The 14,940-nt window shown below is 34.6% G+C and overlaps 2 long non-coding RNA genes across 3 annotated transcripts; one reads left to right on the plus strand and one right to left on the minus strand.

Annotated features, from left to right (window-relative positions):
- Positions 1-7,401: 7,401 nt before the first annotated feature.
- On the plus strand, positions 7,402-10,751 carry LOC141344398 (uncharacterized). Its single transcript, XR_012356827.1, has 3 exons — positions 7,402-7,514; positions 9,188-9,333; positions 9,597-10,751. It is a non-coding gene; the product is annotated as an uncharacterized lncRNA (long non-coding RNA).
- On the minus strand, positions 10,514-12,262 carry LOC141345061 (uncharacterized). Of its 2 annotated transcripts, XR_012357064.1 has the most exons (3): positions 11,478-12,262; positions 11,275-11,368; positions 10,514-10,968 (listed from the first exon to the last, which is right to left on the minus strand). It is a non-coding gene; the product is annotated as an uncharacterized lncRNA (long non-coding RNA). The 2 variants fall into 2 exon arrangements; XR_012357005.1 differs by having other exon boundaries at positions 10,514-11,368.
- Between the last annotated feature and the right edge of the window lie 2,678 nt (positions 12,263-14,940).

The following is a 14,940-nucleotide window of genomic DNA, read 5'->3' on the forward strand; positions in this document are numbered from 1 at the left end:
TGTTGAGGATATTTTTCAAGCAGTCTCTTGTGGTTTTGTTTTTTGATTGAAAACAGGAAAGAGCTGTCAGAGCCAAACTTGTCTTGTGTCTCAAATCCTACGATGGCACGCATTCAGCTGATGACGATTTAATAACACATTGTAAACCATGTACATTTCATTTAAGTTTGTTTACGCTGCAGCCTGCAGATATTATTTATTTCAGAATTGTGATGCTTATGATGTACAAGTAGCTGCTCCTATTTCAACCTCTGCCACAAATTATGAGGTGATGTGAATCTAGAAGTTTCATTTGGAACTGTAACTCTTTCAAAACAGTCATGCTGCAACCCATCCATTTTAACAGTTTCAACTGATTTAACTCATGCATTATTACTACATTTCTTTTAGAATGGTACCCTATGACTTTGTATTTGTTAAGGCATAAAGCTTTGTTATGCATTGTTAAATGTTCTGGTTGTATGTCAGAATTAAAACATTCAAAACAAGTCGGAACTTGAATGAAGTTTACTGAATAATCTTTGATGCATTCCTTTATGTGATCAGTCTGTCTGACTGACCAGCAAATTCCAGAACTGTTAATACTAAAGCATATACAATTGCTGCTAACCAACATCATCTTGTGTATTGTAATCTCAAAGATTTTTACATCACTGCTCAACATAAAATTAAACATGGTTAATCACAATAATATAATATTTAAAAAAGTACATGAATGTTGATTACATTAAAAAAATAATGCATTAAGGTAAAGTACATAAAAAGAGATAAAGATTAATGTGAATGAAGAGGTCTGTAACTGTCATCCAGATGTTGTTCCAAAGTGTTAAATCCTGAAAAATGCAAGGAAAATGATTAGTGTGTTTTAATTAAACACTGCATCCAGTTTCACAAATGGTTAGTACAAACACACCGTTATTCATACACTGAGTTCTCGTGAGGTATATTCATCATTACATAAAGCTATAATAATAAAGGCAGGGTCAGTGCTAAGTGGGAGCTAGACTGGGCAGAGGACACCCAGCGTTGTTAAACAAAAACATGGCAATGAACAGAATTCTTTCTTCATTTTGGCCAATATAGGACATTGTGGCTAACACAAGACAGCATCTTTGACAACACTATCTGTTTTCATAGCAGCCGCTGGCTTAAACTGGTCACGTTAACGAGTGTGTCTAAACGACCGATTTTACCTTTAGTTTTTAAGCAATCAAAATAAAACAATACACCTTTACTAGGCTAGTTACAAATGAGACGATCAACAGCTAAATCGTATCTGAATTCTGGAACTGGACTCGCGCTGATGACGTAGCGTAAGATAGGCGCGCCCACAGCAGGTTATGATTGGTCGATCGACAGGCTCAAATCTGATTGGCTAAAGTGTACGAGTGACCCGCATGGGAGGAGTTCGCTGCCAGGAGAGTCTCAAAAACACACACGCAAGTCTAAAAAATACACACGTAAAAAAGCTATTCACACACTCACAGTCCGTGATACACTCGTGATTTTTAAACATTCAAAATTGTTGTACACAGTTGTAAATCTGTGAATTGTGTTTTGCAATTTGTGAAACGTATTTTATGAATTTATATTCTTATTTTTTTGCACGTGAATTTTTTTTGTGAATATATATATTTTTTTTGTGCACGTGAATTGGGACACGCATGTGTGCATCTTGTATTGTGCGTGAATTATTAATGAGACTAATCTGCTTCCATAGTTATGTCTATCTTTTGCTGTAGTGTTTCAATGGGTAACTAATTTATTTTATATTTCTAAACATTAATTTTGCCATTAAATGTAATAATCCAGTAAGATTTTTGTTTGACAACAGCCAGTGCTCCAAACAGAGATCTGATTTTATCATCATCCATTCTGCACAGAATGACATGAAGAAACAGAACAAACTGAGACAGATTAAATCTAGAAGAACTGTGGCAACGTCTCCAAGATGCTTCAAGACAGCCACCTGCAAACCTGAAAAACTATCCGCAAGTGCACCTTGTGCAAAAGCTGCTTTAAACACAAGATGATGGTCAAAAGAAGTTAATTGATGAAGAAAACATATAACATTTTTGACATTTATGATATTTTTATCAACATTCTCATTTTACAGAATTTGTACACAAGTGCTTAAAAGTGCTTTTTAACAGTACTGCTTTGCTGGTAGGTTTCTTTAAGCATCTTGGAGATGTTGCCACGGTTCTTCTGGATTTAGATGATGAGATTAGACCTCTGTGTGAAGCACTGTCTGTTTTCATACTCCTTGTGTCACTGATTATTATAATTAATGGCAAAATGAACACTTGAAAATGTAGACATATTTCATACTGACACACTATAGCAAATGATAGAAATAGTTAAGTTTAAACTATTAGTTAAGGCACTAGTTAGTTAGTTAAAATACTAGTGTTCTAATATTTTTGGGCACCACTGTAGCTCTGATAATTAATGTAGTGTGAGAATAAGTAAAACCAAAACATACAACAAAAGGTCCATGACTCTGCACCAGAAGTGACAGACACACCAGATGAAGAGCAGTCCTCCTCCAAATGGTCAGTAATCAGCTGGGGGTAAAAAAACAAAACAAAACAAAACAAATTAAAAAAAGATAAAAATTAAATTAAATTAAAAAACAGAAGAAAAATACTATGAACATTTCTAATGTTAGTGTGTCTTAATGTTAAGAATGACATGATGTAGAATCTTAATGTTAGAAATGAATACTTACTTCCTCTGAAGATCATGTAGAAGATTTTCATTCCCAAAACTTCAGGATCATAAGGGGGAAACACACACACAAGCAATCAATTACTTTAAAATGTATTTGTTTGATAAAACACTATCTACTTACTGACAGACATGGGCTTGCAAAAAAGTACTCACCAGATCCAAACCAAATCTGCACAGCTGATCCAAAATCCTGGTTTACATCTAGTATTCTTCTCCATGGAGTCCAATGATCATGCTTTCACTCAGGTCCTCTCTCTGTCAGATGAGTTCACATAACAGTGTTCTCAGGTTACTCATTTTGAAGTTCTGTCACGTTTTGTGAGTTTGATCTTAAAACTAGCATGGCTGCACGATATGACCATATTATTTCACAATAGTAATATATTACAGTATAGTTATTTATTATATTGTATTTCATTCAACATGCGATCAAAGTAGCAAATTAACGTTACAAACAATAGGACTAATACAAAGGCAAGTTAAGTACATTGAATGATTTTCTCTTTAGTGTTTGATTATAATTAAGAACGACTGCTGGTAACGTTAGGCTTAATTATATTGCTGTAACTTTAAGAACAAAATGTTTGTTAATCTGGACTCAAAACATTAGCGACTGTATTTAGGTCAATTACATCTTAAGTAAACTGTCTGTATACTATTCAAGTGAGGTGCAGATTTTTTCACTTCATATATTCAGCAAGACATAAATATAAGGTTACCGCCTAGCTGCAGCTAACAGTGTTAGCTCATACTAACAAAACACAGTAACACACACTGGTAGGATACTAAGATATGTAATCGCGATTAGCATATCACTACAGTATACTGTATCTTAATGTAACTAGCATAACAGTCTATAGAACTTTATATAATAGTAAAGGATACTTACCTTTTGCAGTTTGCATGATCTTTAGCTGCTGGAAAAAGTCCATATTCGCGTTTGTTTGTTCTCAATCTTCATTCCACAACCAAAACTCGCTCAAAATATGAATTAAACAGTCAGACGTAAAATAATCCACGTGAAAGCCGTTGCTTGAGGAGCGACCGAAGCAGACTGTCACTGTACAAGAAGCCGAATCAGCCGATCAGCAGCATATTCAAATTTGACCGGGAAACGGCTCCCTACTAGTCATTGGCCAGAATAATTAACGGCAGCGATAATCAAACGCTCATTGGCTGTCGCCGGTACCGTCATAGATTGCGACTTGCAGTGTTTCCACCGGTAATGCGTGTTTTAAAAAGGAAAAGCGCGTCAACTGAGCTATAGTGAAAGTGAATTCGGGATACTTGTGTTTTGAGCGTTTAACAACTTAAATGATGCTCCTCACACTACATTATTATCCTACTGTATATTCCACCAGAGAGGACTGCGACTGCAAACGTATTGTCAGTTGGACTACTGTGGTATTGCTTTTTGACTTGACTTCTGCAAATAAATTATACACTCGCTCTTTATTGGTTAATTTGTTCTTTATAAAAATAAACAATTTTTAATGCAATAGATTTTTAGTGCATGGTTACAGGATTTGTGGATTTTAAGACTGATTTTCTATTTTATATATATTCTACTTCTGTTTTATTTAAAATTACAGAGTTTTAATGCAAAATACACCTTAACCCTCAAAGACCGAGACAGCCGCCGGCGGCTAAAAATAACTATTGGTCTTAAATGTTTAATAACTTTTGAACCGCTAATCCAATTTGAATGCTTTAAAAAGTCTCGTAAAGTACAGAGTCTGCTCTTTTCGGTGATATCGCATTTGTCTCATTTGGATATTCAGAGGCTCCGCTGTAAGCGTGATTACGTCATCACATTTCCTCAGCACTGATTCGTCAGATGAAATCAACACGTTTTGGTCCTCTGAGCCAAACAGGAACGATTGTTGATGCTTAGTCCCACCCCTGTGCCCCGATTGGTTCAAACTGTCATCTATTCAACCAATAAACATAGGTTTTGGTCTTTTGAACCACCGATTAGTATGTTTCTTTGCAGATCTGAACAGACGCAAAGTGAAAGCAAAGTGCGTCTTGCGTGCATGAAAACAAACGCAAAATAACACATTTGCATGACAGCATTCTTTGAAAATGTACAGAAATACTCACGACAGAGCCCTTTGACATAAAACAAACCAAAAACAAGGATGAAACAACAGTAGATATCGGATAAAGCACTGGAATATGGGTTTTCGGTCACTAGGCGATGTCCCGGTAAAATAGATTCCGACGTAGACTACAGCCAGCAGATCCATCTATTTTTTGGTTGTTATATTATGTAACTAATTATTATATAGTTTTTAAAGATTATTTGTACTATTTTTTTCGGTTGCACTCTGTATATTTCTCTCTCATTTTGTGTGTAGTTTGTGAATAATTTGGATTGTTTATTTATTTTTTTGTTGCACAAGACAGTTTGTGCATTTTTTCTTGTGCTACTTTCTACACTATTTGTGTTTATTGTTCATCTTTTGGATTAAGAATATATTTATGAAATAGTAAATTATTTTTTACTGTGTTTTGCTATTATTTAACACTGTTTCTGCAATGACTTTACTCCTGAAACGTTTTTGGACAGATCTATATTGTCAATAAACGAAATGGGCCTGTTTTTCACTGAAAAGCACCTAAATAATATTGTAATAATTGGCTATAACTTGCTTGGGGAATGTTATATATAGACAAAATTTTATTTGGAAGTGTAAAACACCTAAATACAAATTTTTAAAGAAAAAAATCTAAACTTCAGGAGTTTTTGTTTGAGTACACAGTAAAAAACACCCAATTGTTGGTAGCGTTTTTTCCTAAAATTCTGGAAATTCACTAATTTTTAGAGAAAACAAAAGGAAATTTGTAATTTTAAATTAGCTAGACATAAAGTTCAAGTTCTTATGTTTATAATGATATATGACAATTGATGCTGACTGCTAGAATAGGTATGAAAAAACAAAGAAATATACAGGTGCCTCAGGTGCCCCAAAAATGTTCTAGGCCTTTAAGGGTTAAATATAAAACTAATAAGATTTACTTTCAAATTACAAAAAGAACATTAAATTGTTAGTATGGACATAAACCTTAATGAGCAACATTATTTAATTACAGATTGTTTTTGTAATTTTACATCAATATGTAAGTAGTTTAAGAAAACAGAAAAAATACTGTAAAAAATACAATAATTTTTTGCACAAAAAAAATGAGAATTCCTGTAATTTGTCATTAATGGAGTAATACTTAAAATAACAATTAAGTTGTTAATTTACAGATATTGTTTGTAATTTTACAAAGTTTTTAACATAATTTAAAATAACACAAAAAATACTGTAAAAATAATACAGTATTTTTTCTGTATAAAAAAGAAAAAATACTGTAATTTGTCTTTAATGAAAAAGGACCTAAAATAACAGTCAAGTTGTTAGTTTACAGATATTGTTAGTAATCTTACTAAGTTTTGAATGTAACTTGAAATTACAGAAAACTACTGTAAAAAAGTTACAGTTATTTTCTGTAAAATTAGGTTTTTTTTTAACAGTGTGGGTGTGTGTGGTGCATGGGTGTGTCTGTCACTTGCTTTTACCTGGGTGTGTGTGGTGCATGGGTGTGTCTGTCACTAGCTGTTACCTGGGTGTGTGTGGTGCATGGGTGTGTCTGTCACTTGCTTTTACCTGGGTGTGTGTGGTGCATGGGTGTGTCTGTCACTTGCTTTTACCTGGGTGTGTGTGGTGCATGGGTGTGTCTGTCACTAGCTGTTACCTGAGTGTGTGTGGGTGTGTCGGGCTGCCGCTTCTCAACCTGCTCATCTGACTCATGTGAAAGTGTTTGTTGAATTGTGTTGTTGTCCTAGGCGGGTCCAGCTCATGTTTAAGTGTATGGCATCTGTAAAATAAAGAAACTTACATTACATCCATCTGCCTCCCAGAATATTATACTTGGGAGTCCTCTTCACTACTCCTAACATTTCACAGATTAAGGAGCTACTAGTTTTAGTGCTAGAACACTTTGTGAAATACTCTCAGATCATAGATTTAGGAGTCCTAAATTAAGGATTGACACAACTATATTTTTAAAGGTTTCTTCAAAATCTAAGTTAGTTATTTAGAGTTATTTAGGATTAAGATGTTTTGTGAATACAGGCCCAGACATGAGAACAGAAAACATTCAAATAGTAAGACTTAACAATAATGTGTCTGGAACATAACTATATACAGATTTGTGCATTATTTAGTCTCTGTACAGCTGTACAAATAAAGAGATATGCATATACATACAGATACACCTGATTTACTGAACATCCGCAGCTCATCATTGACTTCAATACCAGAGGAAAAGCTCAGTGTACTGAATAATGCTGTATACACTATATATACTCAAATAATATCTAAAACAATATCTGTTCTTTGCTGCTAACTAGCCTATTCACATGTATTTGTTGCCAAAATACTGCAAGTATTTTATGATAAATAAATGAAAGTTTGAAAAAATACCTGGAGTATTTTGGCGAAAAATACATGTGCTTACTAGAACTAAATGTGGAGAATGGGAGAAGTAGGGATACCTGATGCATCACGCTTAGTGCTTTAGGCTAGTTTTTTTTTTTTTTTTTTCACTCAGGTGAGCCCAACCCTGTTCGCCCTGTATATAAAAAGCACGCTGCTTCCTCCTTAGTGCAGTACTGTGAGCTGATCTTGACAGAGCTCCGCTGTAGAACTTCTGAAAGTGGACTGACGCCTTCACAGGAGCTACTTTTGATTTTGCACTTTCCTGATTTAGAGACAATATCGGATTATGCTGTAAGTGTCTATGATAATATCTAACAATTTATTGCATTTATTATTACTGTCAGTTACTAGATTCTAGATGCACGTGAGCTCAAGTCAAGTCACATTTATTTATACAATAATAATAATAATAATAATAATAATAATAGGTTTTATTTATATAACGCCTTTCCATAGCTCAAGGACGCTTACAATAAACATGAAAAATGTGGGAAACATCAAACAGCAACACCAACAATAAGAGAAGAAATAGAGAAAATCAGTCATTGTTGTAATAAACAATGGTCAACTTATAGGAGAGGTAACATTCTGAAAACAAATGTGTTTTAAACAATGATTTAAATTCAGACAAGCTGTTGACAAGACATAGTGATCTGGGGAGAGAGTTCCATAATTTCAGGGCAACAACAGTGAAAGATCTGCCCCCATGGAAGAATGGCGATACAGAGGGACAGCAAGAAGCCAAGATTCAGAGGGCCGTAATGGACGAGGGGGAGTATAGGGAAGAAGCAGATCACAGAGATAGCCAGGGGCCAAAGCATGCAGAGCTTTAAAAGGAAGGATGAGGATTTTAAACTTAATATGATAGTTGACTGGTAGCCAATGCAGGTCTGCTTGAATTGGGGTAATATGGGCTGAACCCTTAGTGCGGGTGAGGATAAGAGCAGCTGAGTTTTACATGTACTGTAGTTTAGCAATGGAGGTTGTACTGTAGGTAAACCAATGAAAAGGGCATTACAGTAATCAAGATGAGATGAAACAAAAGCATGGATGAGAGTTTCTGTATCCTTTACACAAATGAAGAGTTAATATGAGACTGAAAAGAAAGAGAGGAGTCAAACAGGACACCAAGATTTGACAAGACTAGATGAGAGTATCAATGATTTTAGAAGTAAATTTAGCGGGAACTATGGAGGTAAGTGAAGGGGTGCCAATAATGAAGATCTCAGTTTTTAAAAAATGACAAGAGCACAGCTGTAACAGGCAGCGAAGAAAGAAAGAAATCAAATGAAGAGTAGCCTAACTTTATAGACAGTCTGAATCAAACAGCAGATGCTTTGAACTAGAATCAAATGAACTTCAGTTCTAAAGCTGCAGCTAAAACAGTGATACTAACACGGGAAATAAAAAATATGGCATGTCAAACTAGATATACGCAATTTAAATGCAGACTGATATAATAGTCAAATGAAAATGTATGACTCTGCAAATCCATTCAAATGATTTACAACAACTGCAAACAACTAATTCAGTGTGATTTATATCTTAACACGTTTATGATTTCAATTTTATTAACAGTGATGCATGTGATGCATGAAAAAACAATGTTCTGATCTACTGTCTTAACATAACATATATAACAATTTATTTTTAAACATAATATGGCTAGTTTCTATTAATATCGAAGGCTATATGCTTAATATGTAGCTGTGCTCAACAAGAGGGTGTCCCTGCTCCATGTCTCCATCAGCTTAGGGGTCCTTGCCCTGAAAAAACTTTGAAGACCCTGAACTAGATTCTTTGTTGTTTATCTTTTTTAACACCATGTTAGCATTTAAATGGCAAACACAAGGTCAGCATCATAATCCATAATGTTTTTATTATTAGAAGAATACATTTTCAACTTGACATAAGACAGAAATTTTGTACTACTCTAAATTTTACTTATATATTGTTCACTACAGAAAATCTGAGACATACACATCCGTGGACCAGAAAGACAAGAAAAGAATGAACAAGAAAAATGTCAAGTTCAAACCTAATGAACCAGGAGAGGGAAAGAAGCTAATATTAGTTAGACGACACAGCGTTCATGGCAACAGACCAAACTGTGAGTATTTATGATGTTTGAGACAAAACACTTTTTCATGTCTTTGATCATCAAAACTCTTTTTCCTCCCAATCTGTGAATGGGACCTAAATAAACTACAAACACTCTGAATAAACTGTATACAAAAATAAAAAATTTCAATTGGCAGGATTCTTTATCTAAAGCAACTTGCACTAAATTCAATCTGTTCATATTTCATGAATCTGTTCATCCATTCTTGTACTCAACTGAAATAATCAAATGTTTGTGTTTTTCATTTGTAGATTCTACAGATCCAGGAGGCTTTATAATGTTTCAGAAAAAGTCACAGATTGTCACACATCATATACAGCAGCTCATTGCTGATCCTGGAGATTGACCTTTACAGTAGTAGTTTAGTTTTCTAAAGATCAACCCTGTGTTCCTCTGAATAGCACAACAACTGTGTGCTTATAGTCCTAAGTATGCCTTTTCTCTCATCAGAAAGCAGCAGCTCCTTTCAGCAAATGAAAAAGTATTTTCCCTCATCTTGTTCCCTGGTTAAGCAGTCTGTGTTTTGTCATCAGGCACTGTATTATATCATATGGAATATAGCATGATGCAGCAAAACAGTGTCAGGTTTGGTTATCAGTGGCTCTCACACAGAGCGGCTTGCTCTCACACAGCTGTAAAGAAACACATGGTGGAAATATATATTTAATTACGGAGCTTGAGACGCTATTTATATGTGGGGCATTGAAAATGCCATCTTGAATGCACCATATTTTTCGGGTGTCTTTTGCAAACACCAGATTTATATAATTAGGGGGAAACGATGGTGTTTAAGACACACAGTATGTCATGTCCATGTACAGAACTGTTATTATTCAACATGCCAAGAATGTATTCTTGCATGTGTTTTTCATGTACACTGTAAAATGTAATAAGTTGACTTTACTTAGAAAAAGTGAGGAAACCGATTGCCTTAAAATTTCCAAGTAAAGTAGAGTATTAATGTTTAGTTGGCATTACTTTAACACAATTTGAAGGGACAACTTGTTAATCAAGTATACTTAAGTACTGTTGACTTAAAATCATTATTTGAGTTAACTTTCTATTAGTGTTCACATTACTAGGAAAATATTAGGAAACCGATTGCCTTAAAAATCCCAAGTAAGCTAAACTTAAAACAATAAGTTAAGACAAAAAGCAACAACTGAACTTGAGTTTAACAGTTTATTATAAATTAAATCTCTTCAGGTACTACAGCAAACAAAGTCAGATGACCCAACTCTGTAAACAGTTTTTTGATATACAAAAACCACATTGTTACTGATGTTAATCTCAAACAGCCTCAACTTATATCAACAGCAGGTTGTTAAGTGACTGTAGTTTTGGTTTCAAAGATTTGTGTCCAAGAATGAGAAACACTCTCTGAATAAAACCAAAGGTGTTCTTGAGCTGTGGAGGGTACTCCAAATTCAGTGCATATATCAGCCCAAAAAGTAGACACATGGGATCTGGAAGATTCTCAAGATCATCCATCACGATGATTCCTTCCAAGATGATTGCGGTGTTTGAAGCCTCCAAATGCAGTGCTTATGGGGAATCCTGGGAATCTTCTGGTATTACAGACAGTATCCCAATGGAAATCTGGGGTGTGTCACATTCGAAGTCCTAATTACAAAAAAGGAATAGCAATATTACAATTCTTGTTACATTATAAATGGGAAATCTCACAAAAGTATATGTCACCTAAAGAATCAGGACCATCTCTTGAGCCATGTTCTACGTACAACTAATAAAAACTGTTGTTAAATTACATTGTAGAAATTTGACAAAAATTAATAGTACAAAGGCTTGATTAAGAAATGTGAAACAAAAGCAGAATTTACTTATCTGGTCCAAATTAAGAAGTTGCCTAAAACATAATTGAATGCCTATATGTGATGTTTGTGTGGGGGTTATAGTAAAGGTACTTACCAGTGCTCTTGTAAAAAAAGTTAGAGGCTTCTTCTCCAAGAATGAGTAGAAGGCCACGAAGAACTTCTCTGCGCTTTGCAGTAATGTCAGTGCTCTGAAAAAAAAAAAAGATAAAATTACATTTTATAGTGTATGTATAACATAAAATTATGAAATCAGTTAATAAGACAATTTAGTTTAAGAAAGAAAAGTGATAAGCTTACCACAGGTTTGATTTGCTGAAGAAATTCAGAGCGTCTTTTTCCAACAGCCCCTTTCTTGCTCTCAAAAATGTCCAGAAATCGTGAAGCATGTTAATCGAGTGCAGAGAATAATTCTTGCTTGAGGTTTTTGCTTGTAATTAAATTAAACTCTGAATTGATCTGTAAAAGGAATTGAACAAGTTCGAGAGTAGCTTCCATGATTTATGCTATAATGCTTCAATAGAATAGATCTCTTTTCATAGGAAAAAAACAAACAATACTTACACTTCCATTGCATGTCTCATCATCTAGTAAGATCTGCAAGTAAAAGAATATGTATTATTATCATCATACATCTAAAATAACATTCAAATATAAATCAGTGAATCAGAGTAATCAGTAATGTTTTAGTCAGGCACTGCACACATTTGCCCTCATTCTTGAAAGTTTCATGAAAATATACAAATATATTTACGGAAAACTGCGTAAACCAGACATTCATGAAAAAGCTAATCTGGATTTCACAAATGATTTATAAATCACAGATTTGACCATCAAACATGTGTCTGTTATTAAATCACAATCATTAAATAGCATATGTGTGCCATTCACTCAGCATTATCTCCCTTTCAATAAATTGTCTATATGCAAACTGTGACAGCACTTTGATGGTGCAGCGTTTTTCAGCTGAGATGCTGATATGGATTATCCACAGTTTAATATATTACACCAGCATCTGGTTTTGCATCTAGTTTGTTCTATCAACAATTACTGAATATACAAATGCAGTCACACAGGCAATATTAACCTCTTCTTTTTTTTGTTCAGTAGTTGTGAATGTAGGATGTGAGAGTTAAAAATATTTTTGCACACAATTTTAACTAAAAGCAGTTTGCTTAAAAGAATACAGAAACATTGTATATTTCAAACACAATTTGCATGTGCTTGGAAGTAGGTGTAAAACCTACTAACATTTGGAAAACACTTTCATGAACCAAAGATTTTCCATCAGAACGGAATTAACAACTTACACATTAGCTGAATTTTCAAGAATGAGGCCATTCAAAACAATAACTTGATTAAAAAAAATGCAGCCAAAGATGCAGTGATTAGCAAATGTTAGACTGCTCATTTCGATGAACACAATCCAGCACAATCCAACAATTTGATAAAAAAATATAACATCCAATTTTGCTATGTAGCTCTACTTTACTTACTCTGATTATTACATGGTCGATTACTGTATATTAAGCAACTGAAAAAGATAAAAAAACACGAGATGACTCACCTCTCCATGTGGTTCTCCCATCGTCAGATGCACTGCCACAAATCAACGCTACCTAATGGTGGAACTGTGCATAACCACTTATTTCAGAATACTAATTATTGTAAGTAAAGTTTAATTATACCTATTTAGTTTAATCACTTTCAGTGCACAAAAGTTGTCATTACTTTGTTAAACTTAGTAAAGTCAACAAACTTATTCAAAATAAGTTATAATCACTTACTTTTATTAGTAAGATCATCAGTTACATTTTACAGTGTAGGCTACTCGCGATCGCGCGAATCAGCGGCGCTGAGCATGCATTCTACAATACAAGACATTACTTTTACAAAACCATTTGAAAGTAGGAGGACACAAACAGGATTTTGAAAAGCCCCAAGTGGAAATTACGCCCCTGCATGTGCTGAACTGAGCCACTGAGTTATCATTTGTGAATGCATGCCGATTTGTCCAGTATACCGAGACTGAGGCACCAGAATGCCGCAGTTCAGCAGAGCGCAGTGTCAGTGACATCTCTGCTGGATGGGACAAAGTTGCAAACAATTTTAACTTTGAAGCCCTGCATTGAGCTTTTGAATGAACAGCACCTGCCTGGATCTGTGCAAATTCATCTATGGTTTTCTCTTCTCTTTCACACACCGATCCATCTCCCATTCGTAATTAGGGGTGGGAATCTTCAGGCACTTCACGATCCGATCCGATTCCGATTCTTGATCTATATAATCGATATTCTTGATCTAAATTTTTTCCCCAATTAATTCTTCTGCTGTGCAAATACAACTTTACAATTTTAAAAACATGTAAAATTGCAGTTTCTATGCTTTTTGTTTATAGTTGGACTCTCTGTAAAAGTAGGTGTGTCAATCTTCACCGGTTTCAAGATTCAAGTTAATTACTGTTTTCATTAACAACTAAATATCACGATGAACACATTCTCAGTTTTCAATAGTACTGCACATGGCTACATTTTCATATTTGTTTTATATCAAATTTAATTTGGGCCAACTTTACTTTATTTTTTAAATTATGTAAGCAAGGTACTTTTTAAAACAATTACTTATTTAAAATAAGTTTTCTTCAGGTATCCGAAAGTTTACAGACAATAGCTTTTCTTTTTTCCTCAGCATTACTACCATTTTATTATTACTGATGTGATCATAGAAAGGGAACTTTAACAGGCTGCATTCAAACTAATGCACAGCAGTGGCGAGAGGTGACACTTTTATTTACCAGGTATGCTGAGTGCTAAAACCACCAGTAATACCAAAAATAATAATATCTTTACATTATTTAGACACCAATAAAATCTGAGACAAAATCATATTTTAATATTTCCTCTTTTTCCTGTTTATTATTATTTTTAAAAAATATATATCCATTTTATATAGGCAATTTTTTTCTGTGGACTTTAAACTTTTGAATTGTTGAGAAATTATGAAAATATACATATTATATATAATATACAAAAATACAATACATTTTTGGCAATCAGGATCTGGCAGCAACAGCGCGTTTTTCCGCTTGGGCGAGCGCTTCGCGGACAGCTTACCCCACGAATGTAATCACGCGCATGACAGCAAAACAGAATGCGCATTCATTCTGAGGAGTCAATGAAGATGCGGAGAATCTGCTTGCCCAGAAGATTCAAATAAGGGATTCATTTATAAGCATGTTTATATTATTTAACACGTGAACGCATTCTCTCTGACTGGATATGCAGAGCATTAGCAGCTTACTGTATATGGACGGAACGCCACTGATGCACAGATCTATTTCAATATATCAGATGTTTTGTCCTGCTCTGAAAACATAACTGACTGTATGTACAGTTTCGTTTGAAACTATTCCAAAATGCAAGTGCATTTAACCGCGTCCGCAATCGAGCTTTAGGACGAACAAACACAAAGCGCACGTGAGTCTGTCAGTGCAACAGTTTCTTGCGTTCCAGACGGCAGAAATGAACGCATATCTAAAGTAAAACACGGCGGATGGAAGCACACTGTCAAGCAATGCGCACGTGTCTCACAGTGCAGATTCTGTGCGCTGTAGCCAGCCGCATCTCTAGCGCGCACACGTGCCATATGCAAAAAAAAAAAAAAAAAAAAAAAAGCTCAGAATCGATTCTGAAATATTAGGAATCGATTCAGAATCGTTGAAGAGAGAATCGCGATGCATCGATGCATCGATTTTTTCTCCCAC

The sequence above is a fragment of the Garra rufa genome, chromosome 1 (assembly GCF_049309525.1).
Source record: "Garra rufa chromosome 1, GarRuf1.0, whole genome shotgun sequence".
In the NCBI taxonomy this organism is placed as follows: Eukaryota; Metazoa; Chordata; class Actinopteri; order Cypriniformes; family Cyprinidae; genus Garra; species Garra rufa.